Below are 7,498 nucleotides of genomic sequence, written 5' to 3' on the forward strand. Positions count from 1 at the left end.
TTTGCGTTATTCTGCAACCTCTGCAGCAGAACGCTCATCGTGTCTTCTGCATCCAGTCCTGGGCCTAAGGAAAAAGGCTTACCATCCTGAATCCAGTCTTCAGCAACACCTATAAAGACAAGAAAGAACAGGTTAGCATTCCGGCATCTGAAAGGCAAAGGCTTACCATCCTGAATCCAGTCTTCAGCAACACCTATAAAGACAAGAAAGAACAGGTTAGCATTCCGGCATCTGAAAGGCAAAGGCTTACCATCCTGAATCCAGTCTTCAGCAACACCTATAAAGACAAGAAAGAACAGGTTAGCATTCCGGCATCTGAAAGGCAAAGGCTTACCTACTCCTCGTGCGCTCCGGAGGTCTTCACACTGCATTCCGGCATCTGAAAGACAAAAGTTTACCAACTCTTCGCACGCTCCGGAGGCCTTCGGCGCTGCATCCCGCATCTGAAAGACAAAACAAGGTGCGTTTAAAGACATTGGGGAACTTTAATACTCACGTGCCATTACTCCTTTCCACATCTAATCCAGTGGGTATTCCGGCACCCTGCAGCCGCTCCGAACTCGTACCTGCAAAATAAAAAGACAGTTAGAGCGCATAGTGAAGCAGGCAACAAGCGCTTACTTACGTGCTTCCAGGCGCTTCTATTCATCACACGGGCTCCATCTTCAACTCACTTCAGCCCGTCATCCGCCATCGCCGGAACCCTGCAAAACAAGAGACATCATTACTAAAGACTTTAAAGACATTTGAATGACTCGAAACTTACCGTTCGTGCAGTAAACGACGGACAGCAGTCCTCTGAAGTCAAGAGGCCTGCGCTACCTATCCAGTGAAGAAACTGGTTACAGCACCCTGCCCCGAGGCAGATGGAGAGCTCTGCATTCACTTACCTAAGGTGAGAGCGTTAACCTTTGGGGGTCTACAGGAGAGGAGAAGAGGAAAGAGATAGGGACACCCCAATAACCCCGGTTCATTAACCCCATATTTTCTATCTGCAGACATCTTACTCTACACGTCAGGCATACAGTGCACAGAGGTCCAGCCCAAAGAGCCAACCGGGTGCTACACATCACCTTTGAAGATACGGTAGTCGCCCAGTCAAGACCGGCGCCTCTGCGAGAATCAGGTGAGCGTTACAGTCCTCCACAAAGGACATCTGCACAGAACTCGCCGCTGTGCGGCACGTAATCTCAGAACTGGTGCAGACCATTCGGGACATGCGTCCAAATGTGCATGCAGGAACCTCCTCGTCAACCAGCTCGGCACAGAGCAGCCCCATCCGACGATCAGGGAGGAACCTGCGCAGCACGGGCAGGGGTGCCCTGGGGGCCAGGGGAGGGGACTGTAATTAGTGGCTGCACAGTGGAGAATTACTTCATCACACACTGCTGCACAGACTCACTCACACCTTCGTAGGGATTCCAGGGGGGAGGGGGGAGTGGGTGCGTTTGGGTGTTCAGGGGGGAGGGGGGAGGGGAGAGTGGGTGTGTTGGGGTGTTCAGGTGGGAGGGGGGAGGGGGGAATGGGTGTGTTGGGGTGTTCAGGGGGGAGGGGTGAGGGGCTATAATGGGTTTGTTGGGGTGTTCAGGGGGGAGGGGGGAGTGGGTGTGTTGGGGTGTTCAGGGGGGAGGAGTGAGGGGGGAGTGGGTGTGTTGGGGTGTTCAGGGGGGAGGGGGATTAGGTGTGTCATACCTTTTCACATTCATAATACACTTTTTCGTTTAGCACAAATCAAATGTGTGGACATTGCTCATTGCGTATGTGTGCTTTATTGTTGTACAGTCCACAGTGTGCATGTCCCAGACACACACAGTGCCCCAAGTGCCGTCTCCATGTTACACGCACACGCCGTGTGTGCTAGAAGCATTGGTCAATGAGATTCTGATGCATTTCACGCCCCTCCTGTGCATCGCTGCCTCCTTGAGGTGCTGCCCCATCCCCACCCTCATCATCCTCATCGTCAGGTGGTTGCAGTTCGGCATCAGGGGGCAGGGGCACATTTCGTCTGACGCACATATTGTGTAGCATGACACATGCCATGACAATCTTCGCAACCTTCTCATGGCGGTACAGGATTGCCCCGCCAGACCTGCTGAGGCAGCGGAAACGTGCCTTCAGTAGGCCAAATGCCTGCTCAATCACCACACGGGTACGTGCATGGGCACGGTTGAAGTCCTCCTCATGCTGGTTCTGTGGGTTACGGACTGGTGTAAGGAGCCACCTCTTCAGGGGATAGCCTGCATCACCTGTAAGTGGGCAACAATGTATGTGTCAGGGATGAGATTGATTTCTGTACATGACGTGCCACCATGCCTTGCATTCAACTGTTACTTTGCACCACTTTTAGTTGCGCTAATGGATTCACACTATGCAACCAGTATATGTTCATGGCTCTCATGTACAGTTTTGCATGCCAAGACACAATGCAGAGGGGACAAGTGCCTTGTGAATGCCCATCCACTGTGTCCATTCAGGCCGTTTCTTTAGGTGACCTGGCACGTGTCCTGTGAGGTCAACACTCACATGATTGCAACATTGCTGTCTGCCTCATTATGACCCCAGTGAACAATACTGATGTCAATAGGGACAGTTTGTGGGCCTTGCTGTCTGTGTTGTGGTGTATTGATGTTCCTGTCCGTCATGTGCCTCCTTTGTGCGCAGTTATGGGGGACAGGCCTTTCAGTTGATGGTGTTTGGTGACGTGCATGTAGGTGCTTTTCGTTGAAGTCACTGTGGTCACATTTTGTACAATGCACTTGCAGATGGTTGTGTCATGGTTGGGAGACACCTTCATTCCCATGTTAGGGCTGCTTAGGTCAGGCATCATGTATACATTTGTCAGATGACGTAAGTGCTGCCTCAGGGTATGATCTGGCTACTGCTAGTCGCAGCCAGGTGAAGTATGCATCACCCCCCCCCTTTCTGCCAGGTGAAGTATGCATCACCCCCCCCCCTTTCTGCCAGGTGAAGTATGCATTGGTACGTCGATCATCTACCCACTGCACATTTCCATGCTCATGACATTAGACTCACAGAGTAGCCAGGATCTTGGGCCTGCATGTCGCACCATGTAGCGTGGTATTGTGGAGTTCCTCAGGACCATTGAATCATGGGTTGATCCGGGGAATCGGGCACAACAATGTGTGAAGATCCTGTTGGAGTCACAGACCATTTGCACGTTGATTGAGTGAAATTGTTTACGGTTGCGGTATGCTACCTCCATGGCATATGGGACCACCAATTCCACATGGGTGCAGTCGATGGCACCAATGCAATCAGGTATGCCAGCTAGTGCATGGAAACCCACTTTGGTGTTAGCAATCTCCTGGGCAGACCGTGGCAATGAGATGTGGTCGTCTGTGTGCTTGAGGAGGGCATCGAGCACTTGGATCAGTGTACGTGAGAATAATGGTTGTGATATGCCATGAAAGTGCCCAACTGTGTGCTGGTAGGTGCCTGTGGCCAGGAAGTGGAGCACGGACAAAACCTTCAGTAGGGGGGGGATGGCGGTGGGTGTTTCAATCATGCTGACAATGTCGTTGTGTATCATGTCCACAATGGTGGTGATGGTGTCCCGGTCCAGTCGGTAGAGGGTGTGGATCTGCTCAGCGGTGAGGTTGAATGGACTGGCTCTGATGCGTGGGATTGGGGGCTGCCTGTGTGGTGCCACTGGCTGAGCTGGTGGGGCTTGCTGGCCCTGCCTTTCCCTCCTTCTCCTCCTGCGTCTCCTCTGTGCAGCCTGTTGTTGTTGCTTTTGTTGTAGTTGAAGTTGTAGCACTTGCATTGCTATCAGGTCCTCCAGCCCCAACATTGCTAGTCCTATTGGTATCATTGTGGAGTGTGACTGGGTCTGGGAAGGGGTTGGGTGTGCTCTTTTTCTACTTCCTGAGTCTGTATTGCCTCCACCTGTGCTGATTCTGTGCACCTGTGGCAGCTGGAATCACTGCACAAGGCCCTTTACGGTTGGTTCGCGATGGCATAATTAGCACCATGGCGGTAAGGTACTTAACGGGCTGGGTGATGGCGTTAGGTGCATGTCCGCTTGGGTCGGCATTCGCGTACCTTTGCGCCATGCCGGTAATTACAGTGTGGGAGGGCGCGTGCGCGCGTCCTTGGTGCAGTTAGCAGCAGCGTTAACTACGATGCCGCTAATGGCATCGTAGTTAACAGTCACGGGTTATGATCGGACCTAGCGAAAAACGATGGCGGTAACAATTTACCGCCATCGTTTTTCACTTAGCGCCAGGGTCGTAATGAGGGCCAATGAGTCTACTTGTTGGTTGGTAGAGTCCAACAGATTGATTCAGAACCTCCATTTTGTGTGTGTGGTACGAGGATTCAGAGAGTGACCTTTGTTTACATAAAATGTACTGTTATTATGATCACAACTACTACTGTAACTGTAAAGGTCTCCACCACATTTCCCTATGCATTTGCATTCAGGTGGCCACTGTGAATGCAGCTTATGTGCGCGTACATCTTCATCAACTGAAGAATTTGTTTTGTGGTCGTCCAAGAGATGGGTCTGGTATTTCATCTCACTGTAGTCTCAGGCAATAAGATGCTCATTCATCTTTTATGAAAGTAAGCTCTTTCACAAGCGTATCATTGAAGTTTGAGACAATAGCCCAGTCATGTGAAAAAATCATTCCCTCTGAAATCTAGTTTTGGGGGCAGTTTAGGTTGTCTACAGCTGGTTGCACACGCAGAGATGGCCACACGGACTGCTTGCTATGCCAGAATTGCAGTGGATTGTGATCAATGGACTTGTGAGAATGTGTCTATAACATCTGCTATGCTGTGAGCCAACTGAATTTTCCTGGGGACCCTTATGCATAAACCAAGTCAGACAGGGGAGGAGTCTGCCCCATGTCCTCTTAACTCTTCAAAAGCTTGGCATTGTGCCCTCTGCCTAAATATCTGACGTTGCAGAGAATACGTGTTTACTGTCCGATAAACCTCTTTGCAGCCTTGTAGTCCTACACTTGGCTGTTGATATTTGACCTTGGGTCTCGTTCTTCTTTTTTATTTTTTTTATTTTTTATATGGAACGCTCCACGAGTTTGCATGTCATCCTTGCGCAGGGGCTATGCTAATCTTCTCTGTATCGTTCCAATTTTAGTATATGCGTTGCCGAAGCGAGCACTTGGCTCTTGTTCTTATTCTATCTGGGCTTCCAATAACCTCTTTAATTCGCTCTTATACAAAGCTAACACATCCTCCTGCAAATTACATCCTCCCATGCTTTACTCTTCCTTAAACCCATACTGTTTAAATGCTGCCATCTCCACTTCAAACAGCGGGCCCGGTAAATATGTCAGGTGGTACATCATATTACCGTTCACTCCAAATGTAGCCTGTCAGAAGGTAGAGAACAGATTTGTCGCTAATTCCCCTACTACTGAACCACCAGAAATGTAATATTCTTGAATTCCATTAGTTAGTCATACTTACAGCAGATAAACTGGTGACAGCAGCTTTCTGGGTGATGTGGCATACACTCTAACATTTTGATTGGCCTCTTGAAAAGGCTGCAGTAGAGAACTAATATTGCCCAACATTTGTCACTGCCTGGCAGTCAAGGAGCCACCATCTAGTTGTCATTTATGGCATTTGTAGGAGTCGGTCACTGGATTGAACTGTTCTGACCTATAGGTTGTAGAATTCCACTGAGGCAGCATTGAGGTATTTCAACTGGTTGTAAGGGAGCCATACACATGTTGAAACATCTAGATCTATACTTGATGAAAAGGCACATTGCAATTTGTAACACACACACGATTTTGATTGATAATTGATCATAAAATAGACACACTGGCCCTCATTCCGAGGTTGGGGCTAGTCATGGTGCTATTAGCGCCATGACTAGCACCAACACTGGTACCGCCACCAAAGTGGTGTTATGGGGACTTACCGGTGCATTCCGCCCTTTGCGGGACCGGTAAGTCCCCATTTGAAATGCCATTCCCCATTCCCATTTGAGCCCCTATAGGGCTCAATGGGAAGGGGGAAGGCGGCAATAACGGTACCTCAAATTGTGGTACCGTTATTGACCCCAGTATCCCTTTGCGGGTCCCGTCCTTAACACCTGCTAAAACCAGGCGTTAAGGAAGGACCTGCAAAGGGACCTAGGAATAGGGCGTAAAGGGATTACCAGCACCGGTGTCATTACCGGTGCCCGGTATCCCTTTGCGCTCGGGTCGTAATGACCCCCATTCTGTATTTAAAGGCATTATCGTTTTTTTGTTTTAAATGAAGAATGACGATTTGAGATAAATATATATTTGTATAAGCATGAATGGATGGAAGTTATGTGATTCTAATCATTTGGTTTGTCTTTCATTTGAGGATAGTTTTATGGATTTGAATGGTTTTGGGTGTCTTTCAATAAACAGATGTATGAAAAAACAATGTAGACGTTCGTAAATTATTAAGATATGGGGGTGTAGTCTCCTTTGAGTTTTTGGGTGGGGCATGTTGCTTTAAATTGATGGATTCTGTGTATACAAATCTTTCAGAAGCAGATTGCTGAGAAAAAGGGAGAGTGTGGCAACCTAACCTTACCTAACATAATCTAGGCACTGTAGGAGAGGTTTAAAGGTACGCAATTGTAGTGGGACAGACTGACCAATACATCTAGTATTGTGTACTGGCTTATGAAGCAGTCCACCTCAACTTGAAGGACATGGTTCAGGCAGGGCACATGCATTATTTAACCTATCCGAAGGGCAGCTACAACATTAAGCCTATTATCAGCGGTCACAAAACCCATATATAAACCACAAGGAATGAGGCAATGTGTCACAACATGCTTTCCTTTTCCCAAGAGAAAAACTCCTCTCTGAGACATGCTTTCAAACCCTTCCATACATAAGGTGGCTTGCCGGTGAATAACATAGGGCGGCTACTGTCCTGGGCCTTGCTCACAGGAGGTACATGGTAAGGTGACAGTGGTCAATGAAGATTATAATATCTTCACCTTAAGCACCGGTCTACATGCCATTTGTTAGGTGAATTGTCTTACTCTCACAGTATACTGTTATCCTCACTGATTCCAAAATAAGAAAGGACTATCTTAGTACATGTCTTGTACACATGACGCCAAAATTGTCATTGACTAGAGAGAGATTGTTTAATGTAATAATAATCTTTTACATGCTCATAATCCTGAGCAAACGGTGGCTATCACATTGAGAGGGACACAATGTGTCTGTGTGCAATGGAACCTGCAAGCAAACATGGGCAAGACAGGACACATACACGGCCTGTGTACATCTGTTAGTCAGCCACATTGTCTGGAGGAATAATGCAGGACCCTGATTAAAATGCGCCCATTCCCTGCAGTTTATAGGTGAGAGGCTTCCCTGCCCCTTTTGCAAAGCATGCAGATGATGCTACCTCATTTGGATCCAAAGGGAATAGGTGCCCAAACAGATACCCAGCTTCCTTTGTAAGATACTGGCCCTCATCATAAGGTTGGCGGAATGGGTTTACTGGC

The 7,498-nt window shown here is 48.4% G+C and overlaps 1 non-coding gene across 1 annotated transcript; it reads right to left on the reverse strand.

Moving 5' to 3' along the window:
- Positions 1–5,039: 5,039 nt before the first annotated feature.
- LOC138581589 (U6 spliceosomal RNA) lies at positions 5,040–5,144 on the reverse strand. The gene has a single exon (XR_011304651.1). It is a non-coding gene; the product is annotated as a U6 spliceosomal RNA (small nuclear RNA).
- Positions 5,145–7,498: the final 2,354 nt, after the last annotated feature.

This window comes from Ambystoma mexicanum, chromosome 3p (assembly GCF_040938575.1).
Source record: "Ambystoma mexicanum isolate Mex_15411 chromosome 3p, UKY_AmexF1_1, whole genome shotgun sequence".
Taxonomy (NCBI): Eukaryota; Metazoa; Chordata; class Amphibia; order Caudata; family Ambystomatidae; genus Ambystoma; species Ambystoma mexicanum.